This window comes from Bos taurus, chromosome 5 (assembly GCF_002263795.3).
Source record: "Bos taurus isolate L1 Dominette 01449 registration number 42190680 breed Hereford chromosome 5, ARS-UCD2.0, whole genome shotgun sequence".
Classification (NCBI taxonomy): Eukaryota; Metazoa; Chordata; class Mammalia; order Artiodactyla; family Bovidae; genus Bos; species Bos taurus.
This window is the reverse complement of record NC_037332.1, coordinates 110005415-110027080: the sequence shown is the minus strand read 5'-3', so window position 1 is coordinate 110027080 and position 21666 is coordinate 110005415. Positions and strand designations below refer to the sequence as shown.

Below are 21666 nucleotides of genomic sequence, written 5' to 3'. Positions count from 1 at the left end.
TCTTTAAGAATTTTCCACAGCTTGCTGTGATCCACACAGTCAAAGGCTTTGGCTCTGCATACAAATGGGCATATCTTTCCTTTTTTCCTTTGCCTTTAGCTTCTCTTCTTTTCTCAGCTATTTGTAAGGCCTCCTCAGACAACTGTTTTGCCTTTTTGCATTTCTTTTTCTTGGGGATGGTCTTGATCACTGCCTCCTGTACACTGTCACAAACCATAGTCATGTTCATAGTTCTTTAGGCACTCTGTCTATCAGATCTAATCCCTTAAGTCTATTTCTCACTTCCATTGAATATTGTAAGGGATTTGATTTAGGTCATACCTGAATGGTCTAGTGGTTTTCCCTACTTTCTTCAATTTAAGTCTGAATTTGGCAATAAGGAGTTCATGACCTGAGCCACAGTCAGCTCCTGGTCTTATTTTTGCTGACTGTAGAGAGCTTCTCCATCTTCGGCTGCAAAGAATATAATCAATCTGTTTTCAGTGTTTACCATCTGGTGATGTCCATGTGTAGAGTCTTCTCTTGTGTTGTTGGAAGAGGGTGTTTGCTATGACCAGTGCATTCTCTTGGCAAAACTCTGTTAGCCTTTGCCCTGCTTCATTCTGTACTCCAAAGCCAAATTTGCCTGTTACTCCAGGCATCTCTTGACTTCCTACTTTTGCATCCCAGTCCCCTATAATGAAAAGGACATCTTTTTTGGATGTTAGTTCTAGAAGGTCTTGTAGGTCTTCATAATACCATTCAACTGGTCAGCTTCGGCTGCTATAACAGATTACTGTAAACTGAGTGCCTTATCAACGAGAGACACTTACTTCTCATAGTTCTGGAGGCTGGAAGTTCAAGATCAGGCTGCCTGCCAGCATGATAGGTTCTGCTGAGGGCCCTTTTTTGGGTTATAGAGTGCCAACTTCTTTCTGTATTCTTAGGAGGCAGAAAGCAGGCTACAGAGTTCTCTGGGGTCTCTTTTTAAAATCCTATTTAAGTTTGCTCCAAAAGTTGCTCTGCTCCACCCAGATGAGCTAATCACCTTCCATCCCCAACTCCTAACACCATCACATTTGGGGGTTAGGATTTCAGCATGTGAATCTGAGGGGATACAAACATTCATTCCCTAACAAGAATATTGCAATAATTATAGACAGAAAATAAGCAAAGTGGTTGGTAGCAGTGGAGATGGAGTGGAAGAGGTCAGAGTCTAGGTGGTGCCAGTGGTAAAGAACTTGCCTGCCAGTGCAGGAGATGTAAGAGAGTAAGAGTCGCAGGTTCAATCCCTGAGTGGGGAAGATCCTCTGGAGGAGGGCATGGCAACCCATTCCAGTATTCTTGCCTGGAGATTCTCACGTACAGAGGAACCTGGTGGGCTACAGTCCACGGGGTCACAAATAGTTGACACGACTGAAGCAACTTAGCACGCACCCAACGTAATTTCCTGGTCTAGTGGGTAAGCAGTTGAGAAGAAGGATCCAAGGGTAACTCCAGGAGTTCTGGGCTGGTGTCGGAAGGGGGGAGCTACTAACTGCTGTTGTGGGTAGGCTATGAGAGTGCAGTCTCTGCAGTTTGAGAGGAGATGGTTCTGTTGTGGGTGTGTTGACTTTGAGCTCCTACTGGACCTCAAGGATGAGATGTGGAGTACACAGTTCAGGGGAGGAGTCTGGGCTGAGGATAGAAGTAAATGTGGGGATCTTGAACACACCAAAGCCAAAACTTGATTGGATTTTCTGTTTTTCAGTTAAACTGCTGTTTGGTGTGGACCTGGCACATAGAAATGAGGTGAGCGGTTTGAATGATATCTGAAGAATTTGCTAGTTACGCTACCTAGAGCGAGGTGGGGCAAGACGCAAGCGCTGCTAAGTGGAGTGGGAAGAAAAACCTCTTCCTTTCTTTTGCAATTTCATTTCGATTATTGCACACAGCACTTCAGTAGACATTCATTCCACAAACACCTGCATCCTTCACACGATTAAAAAGCCGTTACTGTTTCATTTTCAAACAGGCCCAAATGGAGGGAATTAGGGTTAAAAGAAGTGAAGTTCCATACAGCCTGAGAGTGCCAGGACAGAGCTTGGAGCCCACGACTCTGTCCCTGCACCCCAAGAAGCTCAGTGGTGGGTGGGGTTGGGGGGGGTCGGAGGAAGGTGGGGGAGGCGACTCGACTGGTTTGCTAGAGGCTGGAGAGCCGAAATCGCTCCCACCACTACGGGGTTTGGGGCCGCGGTCCCTTTAAGGCCGGGCGAGTGAGCTCAGCCTCGCGTTCGCCGCCCCGCCCTCCCCGGCGGCGCGCTCAGTACGCAGGCGCGCCGCGGCGGCACTCGGCTGGGCCCGGGACGCGCCGGCCAGCGGCGAGACTTCGGGGCCGCGGTGCTGTCTGCCTGCCTCGCTCTCCCAGTCCGGCTGCCGCGCGTCGCCCGCACACGCCGCCGCCATGGGCTCCTGAGGTACCCTGCCCACCTGCCCTGCGCTGGAGGCCCCGAGGCGGGGGGAGGTAGACGAGGGCTCTCGGGAGCGGAGGGGCTGCTCCGATCTGGAGGGGCCCGTTCGGGGGGTCGTCCCCGCGGGTCGCCGTGGCCGCAGGTCCTCAGGCGGGAAAGGGGACGGAGGCAGCTGTCTTGGCAGCGGAGGGAGGGGGCGTCTGCGCCCCCGCCGGCCTAGCCCTGCGCCTTCTCCCCGCCCTGCGAGGTCGCGGGGCCGCCCGTGGGTGTGCCCTGGCCCCCTCCTCGCCAACGTGGCGGGGCCCGCGCCTGGAGTGTAATCGGACCTGCCCGTGGGGGTGGCTCGGGGAAGAGGGGAGGCGGGCTGGACAGGCCCTTTGCAAGTGGGATTGTGTGCGCCTGGTGGGTGTGCTGGCGCCTGGCACGACCGAGTGAGTGGGGGAGCTCCTGTGCCGGGGTTGGGGGGGGTGGCGCGAGGGGCGAGCTGTAATCTGGGATGGTGGCTGGCCTGGCAAGGCCTCCCGGGAATGCGTGCATGAAGGTGTACACGGCTTGCATACAGGTCTGCAGTCTGGAGGGTCACCGGCAGGGACCTGGGGCTCCAAGGATGTTTTCTTGGGAAAGGACCCCCGAGACTGGTTTAGGGTGTGTGTATGCCTGCCCTCGGTGTCCTCCCTGGACTAGCTGCTGGGGTCTAGTGCTGATGGACTCCAGGCCAAGGCTAGAGGATAGGGTTGAGAGGTGGGCATGAGTATCAGTTCCCAACTCATATATGCCCTCTGGAGTTGTGTAAGGCCAGGCATTACACACACACACACACACCCAGGGCACTGTGGGACTAAGCAGGTGTTTGCACAGCTGATACCTGCGAGTGAGGCAAAGGCCATATATTATTTATCTGACTGCTTGGTGCTTTATGTAAGGAAAGAAGCAGCAATCAGTGCCCTGGAGGCCCTTGTGCCGCGGAGGCGGCCAGGCAAACAAGCTCGCACACCTGCCGAGGAGGCACAAGGTCTCAGAGGTGTGACTCCTTCACAGGTTACCTGTGCAGCGTCCCTTCCTATCTCCTTTCCTTTTCGGTGTGCTGGAGGGTGCCGTGTGTGTGTGTGTGTGTGTGTGTGTGTGTGTATGTGTGTGTGTGTGTGTGTGTGTGTATCAGAGCTTGGACTGTGGGTGGGAGGGGCCCTGCAGTCAGGCCTGCATGCCCATTTTATCAGGCTTTGAACATGGAACTCATGGTGCCTCTGGGACTCAGGACCTCTTGGGTTGGAGGGGGAATCCAACTTAAAACCAAGTAGTCACAATGATGTGAAAGATACAAAACAATAGGGGCACTGCAGAGTAGGTTCAGTGCTGGGGGAGGGGGCACATGGCCAGCAGAAAGGGCTCCAACATGAGGTGGGAAGGTGCAGAGAGAGCTGAGCTGAAATGGAAGGGTAACTAGCATTCCTGTGATGCTATGGTGCTTTCCATGTGTGTTTCCCCAGTTAGTTCTCTCTGAGGCTGTGAGAATACAGAACTGTTTGTTATCCCTCTTTACAAATGTGGAAAGCGAGACCCAGAGGGAGCACGTGACTCCTTGTCCATGTATGTGGGAGGCCCGGATGGAGTGGTCCATGAACCAGCACCACTCTCTTGCTGCCAGGTTTTGCTGCCTTGTAACGTACCTAGCTGGACTTCCTAGGTGGCTCAGGGGTAAAGAATCCACCTGCTAATACAGGAGATGTGGGTTTGATTTCTGGGTCGGGAAGATCCCCTGGAGTATGAAATGGCAACCCACTCCAGTATTCTTGCCTGGGAAAATCCCATGGATGGAGGAGCCTGGCGGGCTATAGTCCATAGGGTCACAAAGAGTCGGACAGGACTTAGCAACTGAGCACGCACAGCTTACTGAGCATCTACTATGTGCCAGGCACTATGCTAGGGGCACAGGGGTTTAAAGATGAATGGGACCTGGTGCCTGGCCTCTGAGGGCTTCTGGTCTGCTGGGAGATGGACGTAGATAGTGACCTCAATCCAGACACGAGGCCCTGATAGCTAGTGTGCGTGGGGAAGGCACCGTTAGCTCCCTCCAGGAACCTCAGGCGACCTGGTTCTTTTGTGCAGCCTAAGGGGGATGTGTTGTCAGTTGCTCCCACGTGGTAGTAGTGGGTTATACCAGGAACCCCATCTAAAGGTCGCCAAGAGGGTGGGAAGAAGAGCTTCAAGGCAGAATGGGTGCAAGTGATCTTGTCCTAGTTCGCTCGGGTTGGCCGAGTTCTGCGGAGCTCGGGCTTCTGTCTGGAGGCTGTTTTCTCCTCTGCCTTTGAGGTTTTGCTCCTGGTTCCTGGCGGGCCGGCCGTGCTCTCTTCCCTGAGAGGGGCTCCGTGCTATTTCCAGTCCCTGCTGTGCTCATTTCTCCCTGTGAATTCCCTGGAGTGGAAGCAGCCTGGGAAGGCAGAGGACAGCCCTTCATTGTTTTGAAACCAAGTAACTGTGAATGCCCTCCTCACTCTGCTGGGCCTGGAGACTGGGGATTTGGTGTGTGAGCTGTGGAAGCAGCTGGGCCCTGGAAAAGCTCTGGGGTGGGGGGGGTCTGCCGTTGAACCCTCATAGGTGGTGAGCACTTGCTGAAGACCTACTGTGTGCCCAGCACTGTGCTGAGTCGTAGGTTGTGTCTCTTGCGACGCAGTGGTTGGCTGAGGCTGTCCACTGGGTAACAGATACATGACAGACAGTGCTCTGCTTGTGGTGAAGACAGAGGGCCCTAGCGGAGCCAGAGGACAATAGGAACAACAGCTCGTTTATTAAGCACTTACTGTGTGCCAGGCACAGTTCAAAGCGCTTTCGTGAATTACTGCCTTTCATCCCCCATCACCCAGTTAGGTGGGGACAGTTTTCTCCACGTTTTTCAGAGGAGGCAGCCTAGGAGGGTAAAGCTGTACTCGTTGGGGAGCTTACCCTGGAGCCCACGCTCTTCCCCACTAACCGTGGGGTGTGCCAGGCCTGGAAGGATAGGGATGCTCTGCCCAAGGAGAGAGAGAGGGCCTTGCAGGCAGAGGGAGCCCCCGGGCAGAGGTGCAAAGGCCTGAAATACCTCGCCTCCCAGACATGGCTGCAAGGGCCCGGGGCCTGAAAACCTTTGAAGGCCCTGCTAAGGAGTTCAGACTTGACCCCAGAGTGGCCAGCAGGGAGTCCTGAAGGTTTCAAAAAGGAAACGACATACTCAACTGCGTATTCCAGGGCAGTATGTTGGTGCCTCTCCCCCTTGCTTCCTTCCTGCAGGTAACTCCAAGGACAATGGGCTTTTCTTCCTTTTGCTTTCCCTCAGGTCAGTGGCATCCTTTTGGTCCCTGTAGCCTTTCCCTTCTGTTCTTCCAGCAGCTTCTGGTCTTGACAGCCCTGTGTGATGCAGGACGGGCCTCTGGAGCCCACTGCTGTCATGGTGGTTCTCGCCTGGCCTCTGTGGCTGGTGGTGGGGGTGGCTCTCTGAGCTGGAACTTCGGTTCTTCCCGGCTCTTCTGGGCCTGGCAGGTCCTCCCTGACTTCTCACCCTGAGGATCTGGACTAAGTGGGCAGCCCCCTTCCCCATCTTGCATCCTCCAGGCCCCCACGCTCATGAGTGCTATAAATACAGGCAGGGGTGGGGCTAGGGACATAGCGGGAAGTGGGCATAGACAGCTGGGCTTATCTGCCTGATCCCACTTGTGGGTTCACGGAGGGCATGCCCGCCCTAGCCGCCTGCTTTGTTGGGTGTTGAGTAGCCAGCTGAGTGCCCCAGCCTGTCCCACCCTGCAGGGCTGAAAGACTAAGGGTCTTTGCACAGGATGTTCGGTGAAGCACAGCAGAGGGGGTCCACATCGGCATGGGAAGCCATGGGTGTAGGTCATGGGGAGAGGAGTCAGAGATGACTTTTGAGTGGAGTGCCTTGGGAGAGGAGGCTGAGGATTCAGAAATGGGACAGAAATGGTCACTGGGAACACAGGACCAAGAAGTGCCCCTTGGGGTCCCGGGGAGAGAGGGAGGTCAGCCAAGCCTTCTGGAGAGCGAATTGAGAGCTGAGGTTCAGTCTTCATTCTCATTAGCTGCATGGCCTTGGACAAGTTGCTGACTGGGTTTTGATTCCCATTCTTTAAAAATAGGGGGAGATGATGCAATTTCCTTCATCTGTGAAAGGGCAGGAGTAAGAGTGCAGCCGTCACATGCTGATGGTGTTCTAATGTCTGTGTGGAGTTCCCACAGCACTCGGCCCATAGTACGTGCTCAGTAAACAGTGGCTTTTATTATTACCTTCCAAGCTGTTTTGCTTATTCAGGAAAGAGGTGTTGCACACCTGTGTGTCAGTGCAGGGAGCCGAGTATCCATCTGGGGAGAGAACCGCTCCAGGTGTCATGGGTACTCTGAGGGAACGTTGGGGCATTCCTGCCTGGGCAGGCACTTCTCTGACCAGGTAACATATAAGCTGTTACCTGGTGTAAATGGAAGTAGGTTCCAGGCAGAGGGAACAGCATATGCAGAGCAAAGGTCTGAGTTCTTTGTCTGCAAAACTATTTGGCATCAGGGCTCAGCACATAGTAGGCCCTCAGCACATAGTAGGCCCTCGGTTAATGTTAATTGAATGTGATCTTCTTGGCTCCAAGAGGACAGGAAGGGGAAGAAGTACAGTGTAAAGGGCCCAGGAGAGAAGATTTGGATGGTCCCCAAGTTTCAGGTTATCTCGTGTTCCCTCCCTGTCTTGTCTCCCTCTGCCAAGTGGCCTGCAGTTCAGGTACCTTAATTCAGTGCAGTTAAGCTGCTGGGTTGTCATCAGGGGCTCAGGCTTGGCCCCCACTTTGCCCAAGTCCTGGGAGGAGCGGCACTGGAATTAGGCAGCACTTGTTCACATTCCTGTTTGCTGCTGTTTTGGTGTATCTGAAACCCTATGCCAGGGCAGAACTTAGAAGGGTGGCATGGGCCTGCCTCTGTCTCATTGGTCGTTTTTCCAGTTTGGGGTTAATGGTGGCTCAGTGTCTGGTATGATTCCTTGCACAGAGTAGGTGCTGAAATAGTTTTTGACCAAACAAGCCAACACTTGGATAGCTTAATATCATTGCCACTCAGGATAAAGCTAGAATTGTTCTTGAGAAGTGACAGGTCAGAGCAGCATTGTTTATTAGTACTGAGCTTATATCAGAAATCGACAGGTACATTAGACAGCCTTGGGTCTGCCCAAGGGCAGGCTCTGTCTGATGGCCTGGAGGTCTCGGGCCTGGGCTGGGAGGCAGGAAGCCCCACAGTCACCTCCTTTTCCTTCTCTTCTGGGGCGGAAACCAGAGAGGGAAGATCCCACCCAGAAAGCCTTTGTGCCTAACCTGCGTCACTTCCAGCTTTACTGTGTTTTTATAAAGTTACACAGGACGAAATGAGCATTTCACGGAAAGCTTGCGATGTTTCAGCCTATGGAAAACAATAGGCATCTCTGCTTTTGAAAATAGTACTTGTTGGTTATAGTAAATTTGGAGCACAGAAGAGAGTGAAGGGTAAGAATAAAAATCACCCCGGATTTCCAATAACCAAGAAATAGTCACTGTGGAAAAGTGGCATAATCCTCCTAGGCATAATCCTGCGTTATCTCATTGTTCGTATCACGGCGGGGCACAGGCCTTTACCCATGCCATGAAAAAGGTAGCCATCAATGTGAAAGGATCAGAGAGGGGCTGAAGCAGTGCCTCCTAGTCCTTTGTGTCAAGCTTTCTGTGAGAAAGACGGGGTCCCCACCCTGTTTGCTGGATGGTCCTACGGTGTGAGGAGCAGGCAGAACCCTGCCCAGAGTCAGAGAGCCTGGTGCTGACCTTGGTGCAGTCACTTGCCCTGCAGTGGGGCTGCTCGTCACCTGCTGGCTGCCACAGGGCCCAGAAGAGGTCCTAGGTTAGAAAACCGTGAACCTCCTCCCACCCCCCAGAGGAGGGGCCTGGTTTCTGTTTTGGAGGGAGAAGCCGTCTTCATCGTCACGTGAAGATGGATGGAGAAGGGGTGTGTGTGTGTGTGCATTTTCTTTTCCAACCTGAAGTGTTTTTGGCGATCTTCCGGAAGACTTCAGTCTCCTGGTTGGGGAGCCATGATCTGTGGGCCCTGTAACTTCTGGCCAAGGGTGGTCCCAGGATGGCTGTCCCCCACCCTCACCTCAAGGCAGGGGGTGGCGTGAGACCTCTAGAAGTTACCGCGTCTGTCACCCTGAAAGGGATTTTCAGATCTGACAGCCTCCGCATTGGGAGTGAAATGTGTGTGGAGGTTGGTACCTTTATTTTTCTCCTACTGCAGCCCCTGTGGACAGCCTGCACCCAGGGAGGCCCTGTTCTTCTGGCAGGTGGCTGGGTACCTCCATCCTGCTGGGCAGGGCTGTTCACCAAAGCCCTCTGGGTCATCACTTACAGGAAAGCTCCAGGCGAAAATAACTAACCCCATGGCGGCGGCTGCTGTAGCTGCTGGCAGAGCCCTTGGTCTCTATGTCTGTAGCAGCTGTGTATGTTATTTTCATCTAGAATGAACAGAGAACCTGAGATTCCACGAGCAGTCATTTCGGGTGCCTGCAGACACAATGATAGGTGTTGGTAAAGGGATGTGTGTGAAGAAATGAACATTAATCAATGTTCTTATATTAATTAGTACTAATATTCCTAATCCTCACTGGGATTGGTGTAAGGCTTTGCAGTTTGTGAATGACTTTTCACAAATAACATTTCATTTAATCCTCCCAAAGGCCCTGGCATCTTGGAAATTTTGCGCCCATTTTGTAGACAGATAGACTGAGGCTCAGAAGGGTGAATTTGCCTAAGAAACTGTGAAAGGAAGCACCCAGGTTTTCAGTTTCAAATCCTGTGCCCTCGCTGCTCTGAGTGGCCCCTCCAGCACAGCCATGGCCCCCAGAGAGCCTGCAGTCCCACTGGGAAGCCTGGCAGGTAGAATTGCTTCTCAGACTTGGAAAGCGTGTTAATAGAGAATCTGGTTGAAGCTGTGGGGGCCCCAGGAGGCAGCCCTGTGCTCTGCCTGCCGGTGAGCTGAGGAGCTGAGACTCCCCAGGAAGAGGGCAGCTGAGCTGGGGCTCTGATGGACAGTGGCAGTGGGCAGGTGGAGGAGCCGAAGAAGGCTTTGCAGGTAGGGGGGCCACCCAGAGCACAGGCCCAGGCCGGTGAGTGGAGGAGCGGAGGGAGTGAGCTCGTCTGGAACAGTAGGTGTCAGGGCATCGCTTCCAGGAAGAGAAGTGTGTCTCCCCATGAGCTGGTCGGTGGGTTTTAAACAAACAGTATGTATGAAAGTCTGGACTTGACAAGGCGGTACGTATTTGCTTCACAAAGAAAGGTTGATGCACGGGGCAGTGGTGACAGAAGGTTAACAGCCGTAACCTCAGTGCATCTGAGTATGATTTGACTTGCAGGAGGCCCTGGCCATCCAGTCTGCTGGAGCAGGGCACAGGCTGGGAACGGGGAAGGCTGGCGAGCCTTCTGCCCCTCGAATGCTGCCTTTGGTTTGCCAAGAGGTATCTCCCACTCGACTGGGGCAGAAGACCACTTCTTCCATTTGCAGTTCTGGGTCGTTGAGCAGAATTTGTGGGGGTGGGAGGAAGCCCCACCCTGCCCGCTGCGTTTACCCAGCTGTCCTATCTCACAGGGAGGACGTGAGGCATCCAGAGGCCCGCCTCCGTCCTCTGCCGGCCGCCGCTTGATGAGCGAGGGTTGGGTGGCCGTGGCTGTTACGTAACAGGTCTGATGGACGCAGCAGTGAATGGAATGGAGCCTGAATGTGTCATGCAGGGCTGCGGTGTCCCTCCAGCTCATGCAGGTGCATGTCACTGGATCAGGATGGCCAGACTGAAAGCACCCCGCCTTCCTGGGCTCCGCAGTCCCACCCCTCCCCACCAGGCCTTCTTCGTGGTCTGCCCGCCCCTCCCCTGGCACCTTTGCCCAGAGAGACCAATTAAAGCTGGGTGTCGTGATGACTGCGTCTTCATCCGCACTCCCACTGGCCCTGGAACCAGAGCCTGTCTGTGCCAGGAAGGGCCGAGGGAGTGAGCAGGTCTGGCCCTTCACTCACAGGTGAGGAAATGCGAGTTCGTGGACCAGGGCACTAGCGAACCAGGGCCGCTCCAGGTCTAGAGCCATCTCCTGACCCAGCGCTCTCTGTCTGCTGAAAATGGGGCTTTACTGTCTCTTCATCTGGATGTCCGTGGGGCTACCTGTTGTCAGTATTTTCCTCAATAATTCGGCTTCTTTCTTGGATGAGCAATTAAAATGTATCCTGCGTCTCCAGCAATGTTTTTAAAATTACAGATGCTTGAGGCTCTCACCCGGCAGTTGCACTTCTAGGAATTTACCCTACAGATGAAATTCCACGTGTACAAAGTGACTGTGCAGTTAGTCACAGCTGCCTCTTTTTTAATAGAACAAGGTTGGAAGCAACCTGAAAGTCCATCCGTAGAGGGCCAGGAACAAATTATGGTCCATCCACACCATGGACCACTGTGCAGCCGTAAAAAGTTAGATGGAGACTGCTTGCCATCCACAGATACAGAGCAATCACCAAATGGATGTCTGTGAACGAGGCAGGTGCAAGACGTGTGTGTCTGCTGTGCCTCCGTCTGTGTGAAAGTGAAGGGAAGTGGAAAGTGCATTTGCTTCTGTGTGTGCTCAGGGTCTCTAGGGGTTCACACAAAGTCGGTGACTGGGGTGCCTCTGGGGTCGAGGTGGTGCCCGGGAGCTGTTCACTGGAGACCCCTCATGCCTTTTGAGTGCCGATTCATGTGACTATGTAACTTTTTCAAAAACTTAAAATGAATACAATTAAATAAACAAGAAGCACAGGAAATGTATCCTCACCTCTTGCCAATGCAGGAAGGCCAGGGCTACCCTGTCAAGGAGCAGCGTCCTCACTCAGGCCCCTGTTGTAGTTGTTATAGTCATGTCCAACTCTTTGCGACCCCATAGACTGCAGCACACCAGGCTTCCCTGTCCTTCACTATCTCCCGGAATTGGTTCAGACTCATGTCCATTGAGTCAGTGATGCCATCCAACCGTCTCATCCTCTGTCCCCCGCTTTTCCTCCTGCCCTCAATTTTTCCCAGCATCGGGATCTTTTCCAATGAGTCGGCTCTTCACAACAGGTGGCTAAAGTATTGGAACTTCAGCTTCAGTATCACCTTCCCAGTGAATATTCAGGGTTGATTTCCTTGGAATTGACTGGTTTGTTCTCCTTGCTGTCCAAGGGACCCCCTGACCATCAGTTAATCAAGAATGCAAGCTTGGGTCTCACGAAGGGGACCAGACGTGGAAGTTTGGGTGTTTCTTGGGAAGTCTGGCCCCTAGCCCCAGCCCTGGAGAAATGGAGCCCCCTCCCTCTGGTCCCTCTGAAGTACCGCTGTTGTCTAGCTTGGTATTTAAATCCCTGCTCTGATATGTTTGTTTTCTGACCCCTGAAATCTTCAGGGGTTCCCCCTCTGACACATGAATGAAGTCCCTGCCCCAGGCCCTGCTTACTGGGCCCCTGGCTGAGCCACACTTGACTGGGCACCCTTTCCTCCAGGTGCCTCCTCGCCTGCCCACCTCCGTGCTGTTGCTCACGCCATTCCCTCTGCCTGCCTGCCTCTCCCTCCCAGGCGGTCTCCACGTGCCCAAATCCTATCTACCTCTGAAGGCCCAGCTCAGTTTCCACCTCCCTCTGCCCTCTGACCTCCCGTTTCTTTATCTCTTCCTCTCCGCTGGCACTTAAGCCTTTTACACTGCGTCCTAGGTGTGATTCCCCACTGGGCTGCAGGTTCCTTTAGGGCCAAGTGCACTTCACAGCCCCTGTTTTGTTAGATGTTTGCACTTTTGATAGAGGGGGTGAGTGGTGGCTGCCCTCTTCGTGGTGGGATCAGGAGCCGAGGCAGGGCAGGGCCTGTTTCACATCTGTGAACCGTGGTGCCTGGCACAGGGCGGGCGCAGCCTCGCGGCAGGAATAACAAATCTCACGGCCCAGTGCTCTGGGTGCATTCTTTCCCTGATCCTCGCAAGGACCCAGGAAATGCTGTGCTTTCCACTGTGGTTCCCCCGTAGGCTGAAGAAGCAGAGCAAACGTCGGGTCCAGGTCACACGGTGAGAAGCAGGATCGGACACAGGTCTGGCTGCCTCCAAAACTCCTGCATTGGATCAGTTTTTTCTACCCCTTTCCCTGACTCAGCAGTGATGCCAGCAATCCCTTGGCCAACTCTCATCACCTGCCCCACTGGTCACGGGCAACCTTGCATTGTTATTTGAGTGTATTAATATCTTCTTCCCTAGTGGACTGTGAGCTCTTAAGGGCTAGAGCCTTGCTTGAGATACCCTTTGGACTTAGCACACAGAAGGTGCTTGAAGGTATATGTTCATTAACTTGCTATAGTAAAGTACACAGGTGGGTGTACAGTGCGATGATTTTTACATCTGTAAACACCCGTGTAAACCACTGTCCAGCTCAAGCTGCAGAACATTCCCAACCTCTCCCTGGGGCTCCCTGGGGCCTCCTCCGGGTCAAAACCTCTGAGGGAACCACTGCTCATACCTCACCACTATTGACTGGATCTGGCCTTCTTGAAAATGGAGTCATGTCTTTAGAAGAGTCACCCAGGTTGTGTGGAGCAGTCCTTGCTCACTGCGGCATGGAAGTCCACGCTGTTTCAATATACAGTTGGTCCTTGAACATGGCTTTGAACTATGTGGGTCCACTTACCCATGGACTCTTTTTCAATAAATGTGCTCACAGTGCTGCCTGATCCATGGTTGGTTGAATCTACAGATGTGGATGCAAAGGGCTGACTGTAAGTTATGCGTGGATTTTCCACGCCTGAGGGCTGGAGCCCCTCACTCACTGTTCATGGACCACTGTTTATTCACTCTGAGGTTGGCATTTGGTTTGTGTCCAGGTTTTGGGTGTTTTAAACAGGGCTGCTATGAAATGTCTTGTTCTTATCTGTGGGACACACGTGGATTCCTGTGGGGTGTGCACCCAGGGTGGAATGCTGGCTCAGCCCACTCAGTACGTACATGTTTTCATGAATGACCTTCAGGCTGGGATTTCTCACTGGGTACCCAGGGCTGAAGCTGGACTTCTTGCCAGAGGAGTCCCAGGGGTCGGGGCAGGTTCAGGGGTCTCAGCTTCCACAGTCTGTTCTTCCGGGCCAGCGGGACTATTGAGGTTCAGGGTTTCTCATCCCAAGGGAACCCATTTGCTTAGGGCTGGATTGGGTTTAGCTGTCTGAAAAGGTGGTTTCATTAGAGGGACACAGGGTCTAGTTAGAGAGGCTGAGCACTGGCCCATCTGTTCTCAGTTTAGGAGAAAACTGTAAGGGTCAAAATTTGGCCTGGTATGTATTGGAAAAAACAAAACAAAACAAAACTTAATTATAAGGCTGAATTAAGTAAGCTCTTGCTGAAGGATTTTGGATTACTTTGTTCTCTTTCATTTCTGCACCTACCCCCTGTCCCTACCACCAAGTGAAGGATAGATACACGATTGGATGGTTTTTCTTTCCTGTTGAGAGATTCGTGGGAACTTGGCCCCAGGAGAAGAGGAACAGATGCCGAGCCACTGGCGTGGCCTTGGCTTGTCTGTGTTGATCCCAGGGGAGTGGGACCGAGAGACAGGACCCTGCCCCCTCGGGAGGGCATGTGATACTCTTTCCAGAGGCTAACCAGGCAGAACCGCCCAGCCCCTGGCTGCTCTTTCCCTCTAATCCCCTCTGGAGAAAGGCCAGGCTGAGGGCTGCTGACCTGCTCTGATGTGGGTCAGCCTCCCCCAAAAGGCAGCCACCCAGAAGTTCCCAGAGCAGATAGCCCCCGGGGACCGGAGGGCCCGTCATCCCCCCGGTGGCCGAAGTGGGAGCAGTGGCCAGTTCAGATTAACCGTGCTCAGATCAAGTGCTGCCTAGTGAGCTCTGCGAAGGTGAAAGTTTCTCCATGGATCTTAAAGAGCTGAAATCCCTCCCAGGCTGTGTTAATATTCCAGAGACGTGCTGGTGAGCGTGTTGGAGCCCAGCTTGGCTCATGGGTGTGTAGCAACCGTCCGAGCAAGCACTTCGTGGCTGCAGCTCAAAGGGGTTTGGATCGGAACCTATATGAATGAAAATATGACCTTGGAAGGTTTAAAACAGAGCCGACCACTGGAGACAGGACTGGCCCAGGTCTCAGAGACTGTTGGGTGGGTGCCTTCCCACCCTGGCCAAAGGAGGGAATGCCTGTGAAACAGGAGCGAATTGTCACAGATAATGCCATGCCCTCCTGACCCTGTCCTTGGTGCTGTGTAGTAACTTGTTTATTCCCTACAGTTCTCTTGAACCTAAGTGTGGCTGCAGCCCCATCTTAGCACTGAGGAAGCTGCAGCAAGGAGAGGTTGTGTAACTTCCCCACAGACACAGAGTGAGTAGGTGATGGGGCTGGAAGTCAAGTCCTGCTGTCTGACTCCAGAGCTCACGGCTCTTTAACAGCCCTTGGAAATCGGGGCCTGACAGGACGGCGCGGGCAGCGTGAGGAGCCTTTTACCAGGATTCTGTGGGCAGATGGCCTTAGCCCTCCAGACCCCTCTTTTCCTCATCTGTAAACTAGGTGTATTAATTTTCCACTGCAGCTGTCACAAACTGCAAGCAACTTAGTGACTTAAAAGATGAATTTGTTATCTTTGGGTTTTGCAGTCAGAAGTCTGAAATGTATTTCACGGCTCTGAAGTCAAGGCGTTGGCAGGGCCCCATTCCTTCTGAAGCCTCGAGGGGGGAGAATCTATTTCCTTGCCTTTTCCAGCTTCTAGAGGCCACTTGCATTCTTTGGCTCAGGGCCCTTCCTCCAGCTTCAAAGCCTTTATTTTCCCCTCTTGTAAGGACCCTTGTGATTCTGTCTGGCCTACTCAGATAATCTGGGATAATCTCTTCATCTCAAGAGCCTTAATCACACCTGCAAGGTTCCTATGGCCATTTAAGGTAAAATGTTCACAAGTTCAGGTGAATATCTTTGGGATGCCATTGTTCAGCTGTCCACACAGGAAATCTGCAGGGGACACGAAACGGCGAGATAGCGCCCAAGCATGGAGTGAGATGATAGAATAAAATCTGGGTGAGACGGTAAAATACCTAAGTTCCAAGGCAGGTGGCTGAGTCTGGGGACTATACATAGCTCTGTAGCTTTTCTGGAAAAGGTGGGTGTCTTCAGAACGGGAGTCAGCCAGAAGATATCTTTCCCAGAGAAGGACGGGGTGGGGCTCTATTAGCAGCCGTGAGCGTCTGCGTCACTCCGGGTTGTTTGCTAAGCTGTGGCGTGGTTCATCAAACCTGCCAGGGCCTGGTTGAATTTGACTTGAGACCATCTCCCTGTACGCTGATCCTGTGACCTCAGGTGCCCTTCTGGGGGCTGATAGGAGGCGTGGAGGACATTCATAAACCAGCACTCCTCGCTTGTGTGCTGGGTTTGCCTGACCTTGTCCCCCCAGTCCCGGGCTTTCTGCACCTGCCAGGTGAGCTCTGCCCAATCTTGCGGCTTGCTGCTCCCTGAGGCCCTTCCAGAAGACCCTGTTACCCTGCCAAGATGCTGTGACTCCAATCAAACCCACTCCACACGGCTGTCAGGAGTGCTTTGTCCACTGTAGAGTCCACAGGCCACCTGTCAGGCAGGACGCAGTGCCCCTCACCTGACAAGGTGTCCTGCTCTGGGTGCACCCCACTGAGTGTCCTTGTCACCGTGTCCCCACAGCAGTCATTCAGCAAGCACATTTCATCATGGTACTTAGTCCCTGCCCTCATGGAGCCCAACTCACAGGATGTTAAGGGAACAGATTTAATGCCACTTGTGGTAGATAATGGGAAAGGCCAGGGAGGACATGCCATGTACAAGCAGCTACAAAGGCAGGGAGGAGGGGGAGGTGGTAAAGATCCAGGGGCAGGTGGCACAGGAGAAGGTGTTGTTCCTGGGGTTGGTACAGGGCTGGTGGGTGGTGTCATAGAATGTTAGAGTTGGAAGGAGTTGCAGAGCCCGAACATTCATTTGGTTTCCCCCGCCTTTATCCAGCCAAAGCCTGTTGAGTGCTGACCACATCCAGGCTCTGAGGTAGGTGCTAGAGATCAGAGCTGCACATGAGACATGGCCTCTGACCTCCACAAGCTTGCAGGCTGACTGGGAAGAAGACAAGAAAGAGTAAACCACCTTCCAGAGGTTCCTCAACCTGTGTGTCTGCACCAGGAGACCTTTAGCCCTGTTTTATTGGGAGCTTCCTTCTTTTGGAAGCAGCCAGAACATTTTGCTATCTTGTGCCAGTTGGTTCAAACATCCCTATCTTGGCAGGTTCTCACCTTCCTGTTGGTGAGAAGGTGGACTGAGTTCTGATGGAGCACTTGGGACAAATCCCTTTGCTCTCAGTGGCGTGGCCTCTCCACATTGGAAGACGTGTGTGAGACAGTGTAACTCAGCCTCCATCCTTTGCCCTGGCCTATCCTTTCCTCCAGCCAAACATCGAGGTCCTTCAGCAGAACTCTGAATGGCGAGGAAGGGACCAAGTGACAGAAAGCCGGCGGCCTGCATTATGTGGCTTAATGCCTGGCGTTTATCAGTCATCTGATTGATCCTTCTCTTCCAGATCCCTGCTGTGTATCTGGTGCTATGCCAGGCTGAGAGATAGATGACTCAGGTGTGGGGAGACGGGAACATTGTCGGAACAAACCTCATGGAGACAGCTGGGAGGGAGTGAGCCGGCCCTCACGGAGGCTGTGATGCTGAGGATGGCTCATGAGTGAAAGTGGTCACTTGCCACAAGGACCAGGGCTGAGAGGAGGGTGTGTTGGGACCGGGGCCAGGCCACTTGTAGAGGGACCCTGTGTTGCCAGCACTCAAGGAGGAGGCAGGGAGGGAGGCTGGGGCTTGGCTGCCAAGGGCTCTGGACCTCTGCATCCCACCATCAAAGCCTAATGTATTCTCAGATAATTTCAGATCAGGAGGAGGGATGTGGGCATTTTTGAAGATAAGTGAAAAAATAAACCACACTTGATTCCTGCTTCCCGCAGCATCACCTCCCCGAAGTGTTGGAGGATGGTCCAGGGCCGTGTCCCTTCTCCTCCTTTCTGGAATCCAGAACGCTTGAAATCCCAAAGGTTCTTCCTAAGTCTGCAGCAAGCTAATTTTGTGGCAAAAATCTGACCTGAATTGATGCGAGACTAATTATGGTCTTTAAAAATATCTCACCTTTCTTTGTGGAAATACTATGTGTTTGATTTGGGGGTGCCACCCAGACCCCTCTAGGAGTGTTACCACGTAACAGCACCATGCACGTGTGCTAAAGTCGCTCCAGTCGTGTCCGACGGGAGTCCAGAGGGTCGCAAAGAGTCGGACACGACTGGAGCGGCTTCACTTTCACTTTTGACTTTCGTGCATTGGAGAAGGAAATGGCAACCCACTCTCCAATGGGCTGCTGTCTGTGGGGTCACACAGGGTCAGACACAACTGAACTGAAACGACTTAGCGACAGACTGTAGCCCACCAGGCTCCTCTGTCCGTGGGATTCTCCAGGCAAGAATACTGAAGTGGACTGCCCTTTCCTCTTCCAGGTGATATTCCCAACCCAAGGATTGAACCCAGGTCTCTTCTGTCTACTGCAGTGGCAGATGGGTTCTTTACTATTAGTGCCACCTAGGAAGTTCATAGAAAGAAAAAGAAAGTGAAGTCTGACTCTTTGCGACCCCATGGACTGTAGCCTACCAGGCTCCTCTGTCCATGGAATTTTCCAGGCAAGAGTACTGAAGTAGGTTGCCATTTCCTTCTCCAGGGGATCTTCCCAACCCAGGGATCTAACCTGGGTCTCCCGCATTGCAGGCAGACGCTTTCCTATCTGAGCCACCAGGGAAGCCCATACAGCACCACAGTTCAGTTCAGTTCAGTCGCTCAGTCGTGTCCAACTCTTTTCGACCCCACGAACCGCAGCATGCCAGGAGTCCATGTCCGTCACCAACTCCCGAGTCCACCCAAACCCATGTCCGTTGAGTTGGTGATGCCATCCAACCAATACAGCACCACAGTCCTTCCTTATATCTGAACAGCTCTTGAGTTGGTAAACTCTTTGGCCCAAGGGTCCTGCTTACAGCGTGGCGCACCCAGAAAACCAGTTCGGTCACCTGCCCAGTCACTGCTGGGTAGCGGCACCGAGATTCCAGCCCGGCTTCCCTGACTCAGAGCCTACGACCGAGTGCAGCAGGGGCAGGCGAATAAGGCCCACGTTTGCGGCCACCTTGCTGCTAGTGGGCTGCCGGAAGAGAGAGGCAGGACCAGGCCTCGACTGTGCCTCCATTCTGGTTCAGCCTGGGACTGAGGGAGGCGGGAAGACAGAAGCAGAGAGACTGAAGAGAAAGTTAGGAGCCGTGTCAGTGACTGGCTTTTCCCACTGCTTACAGCATCACTCCAGACTTTCTTTACTCACATGTCCCTATCAGTAAAAGAACTTTGGGGACATGTGCCCCCATCATATGGATACTGTTGTAGTTAGTATATACTTGTATTTTCTTATTGTTACATTGCGAACTTTGGAGAAGGAAATGGCAACCCACTCCAGTATTCTTGCCTGGAGAATTCCATGGACAGAGGAGCCTGGTGGGCTACAGTCCATGGGGTCGCAGAGTCGGACACAACTGAGCGACTAACACACACACATACATTGCGAGCCTAGTCACTCAGTTGAGTGCCATCTCCTCTTGCAGGGGATCTTCCCAACCCAGGAATTGAACTCAGGTCTCCTGCATCTTCTGTGTTGGCAGGCAGATTCTTTACTGCTGAGCCACTGGGGAAGCCAGTGTTTACACAAAAACTGTAAAGATACACTGTTACAATACATGTATCATAAAACCTACACTAAAACTGGAAATCAGAAGATGAGTTAAAGATGTAATGATTTTTAAAAATTGTTAGTAGTTCAAAAACCTTCTGGCTTCATGTACTTATTTTTGGAAACTGTGCTCTGATGCTGTGGGAGAGACCAGTTTGTTTAGTTACTTTGTTTTAATGGCTGCCCTCCCTGAAAAAGATCCCTGCCTGGGACACGTAGCTGCACACAGAGGAAACGCATCACTGGCTTGTTTTCTAAATCGGGTTACTCATTTTTCCATCCCATGCACGCGTATGCAGAGGATTTGTTGAAATTTGGCTAGTACATTTCCATCCTCCCCGAGGCCAATCAGATGTTCCTGTAAACTAAATGGAAGGTATTTTAAAGTTCTTAACGCATGAGTCCAAAACCCATTCAGATGCTTTGGAAATTTTTAAACAGATTAGAAAATTCTGTTACGTAGGCTTTTAGGAGCTCAGATATGAGCATTTTTTTAAGTTTCAGCATATTGTTTTGGGTGACATACTTTTGTAACAGAAGTGTTTTATATATACTTTTCTGGAAACCTCTGCCCTAACTGAGGTTTCTTTTAAAGAGCAGTTCCTTTCTCATTGACTGTGAGAACAAGCCTTTCCTGTGAGGGACATGTTAAACATGCTTAAAGATGTTATTAGGCTTCCCTGGTGACTCAATGGTAAAGAACCCGCCTGCTAAAGCAGGAGATGCGGGTTTGATCCCTGGGTCAAGAAGATCCCCAGGAGAAGGAAATGGCAACACACTCCAGTGTTCTTGCCTGGGAAATCTCATGGACGGAGGAGCCAGGCAAGCTACAGTCCATGGGGTCACAAGAGTCGGACATGACTTAGCCGTTAAAATAGCACCAAAAGATGTTTTTGCAACATCCTTGGGAAGCATATCTCTGACATCCAATGGTCACAGGGAAAAATGGGCAAGTAGAACTTTTTTTTTTTTTGGTTAAAGAAAGATGTGTTGAGGTCAGTGATAAGGTTTGACAAATCTTTTTGATTGTGTTTCTACAAGATAACCAGTAAATCTCTGATAGAGACGCTTTCCTGAGTCAGCGCCCATCTCATTACAGATTTGGTGGGAAATTCTCCTGTTCTGTGGTTGGAAACTTTATTATGAAAAGTGTCTAACGCAGGGAAGTAGAGCGCCTAATAGACTATATTTCTACCTGCCAGTCACTCAGCTGCAACAGTTAGTGACATCTGGCAGCCTTGTTGGCATCTGTCTCTTTCCCCCTTTCCAAAGAGCAAAATCCCAGCTGTCGTGTTCTTTTTCATCCTGAAGTAGTTCAGTATGCATCTCTACTTGATAAGGACCTTTTAAAACCTTTTAAATTTTGAAATAATTATAGGCTCATAGGAAGTTGCAAAAATAGTACATAAAACCCCATGTACCCTTCCTCCGCCAAGGCTAACATCTCAAAATTGCTGTAGGCCAATATCAAAACCAGGATGTGGACATTAGTATAGTACTGTTTTTTGAAAATATTTATTTATTTGGCTGTGCTGGGTCTTAGTTGCAGCATGTGAGATCTTTAGTTGAGCCGTGAAAACTCCTAGTTGCTTCATGTGGGATCTAGTGCCCTGACCAGAGATTGGAACCTGGGGCCGGTGCCTTGGGAGCGTGGAGTCAGCCACTGGACCGCCAGGGAAGTCCCTATGGTACTGTTAACCAGACAACAGTTGTTTAGGCACTAAATCGTGTCTGACTCTACAGTCCATGCACTGTAGCCCACCAGGTTCCTCTGTCCATGGGATTTCCCAGGCAAGAATACTGGAGTGGGTTGTCATTTCCTTCTCCAGGGCGTCTTCCCAACGCAGGGATCAAACCTGCATCTCCTGCACTGCAGGCGGATTCTTTACTGCTGAGCCACCAGGGAAGCCCAGCTAGACAGCAGAGGACAGACCTACTCAGTTTTCACTGTTTTCTTGTGTGTGTCCCTTTTTGCAGTTTTCACGTGTAGTCTCATGTAGCCACCACCACTGCAAGATACAAAGTGTCTCTCCACCTGGAGGGACCTCCCGAGTTTCCCTCTGTGTATATGTGCGCCCACTTTCCTTGTGCCTTGGCCAACCACGGAGCTGTTCTCCATCTTTATAGATTTGTGGTCTTGAGTATGTTATATAAACGGAACCAGGCAGTATGTGATATTTTGAGACTGGCTGTTTTCACCAAACAGTACCTCGGGATCTGTTTAGACTCCCGCCTGAGTCAATAGTTTGCTCCTCTTTGTCGCTGAGTGGCGAGCCACGGTCTGGATGCACCAAAAGTTTAACCTTTCACCTGTAGAAGGATATCTGGATTGTTTCCATGTTTCCATGACAGTTACAAAGGCAGCTGCTGCAAACATTTCGTGTATAGGTTTTTGTGTTAATGTACGTTTTCATTTCTCTAG

The 21666-nt window shown here is 52.0% G+C and overlaps 1 protein-coding gene across 3 annotated transcripts in view; it reads left to right on the top strand.

The window, feature by feature from the left end:
- The first annotated feature begins 2311 nt into the window (after positions 1–2311).
- Positions 2312–21666, top strand: part of TMEM184B (transmembrane protein 184B) — a 50242-nt gene continuing 30887 nt past the window's right edge. The window contains exon 1 of one of the 3 annotated variants that reach the window (XM_005207323.5): positions 2312–2435. The gene's annotated coding sequence lies outside the window, so the exon portion shown is untranslated. Of the gene's footprint in view, positions 2483–21666 lie in introns of all 3 variants that reach the window. The other 2 variants (XM_059886341.1, NM_001081522.1) reach the window with 2 other exon arrangements.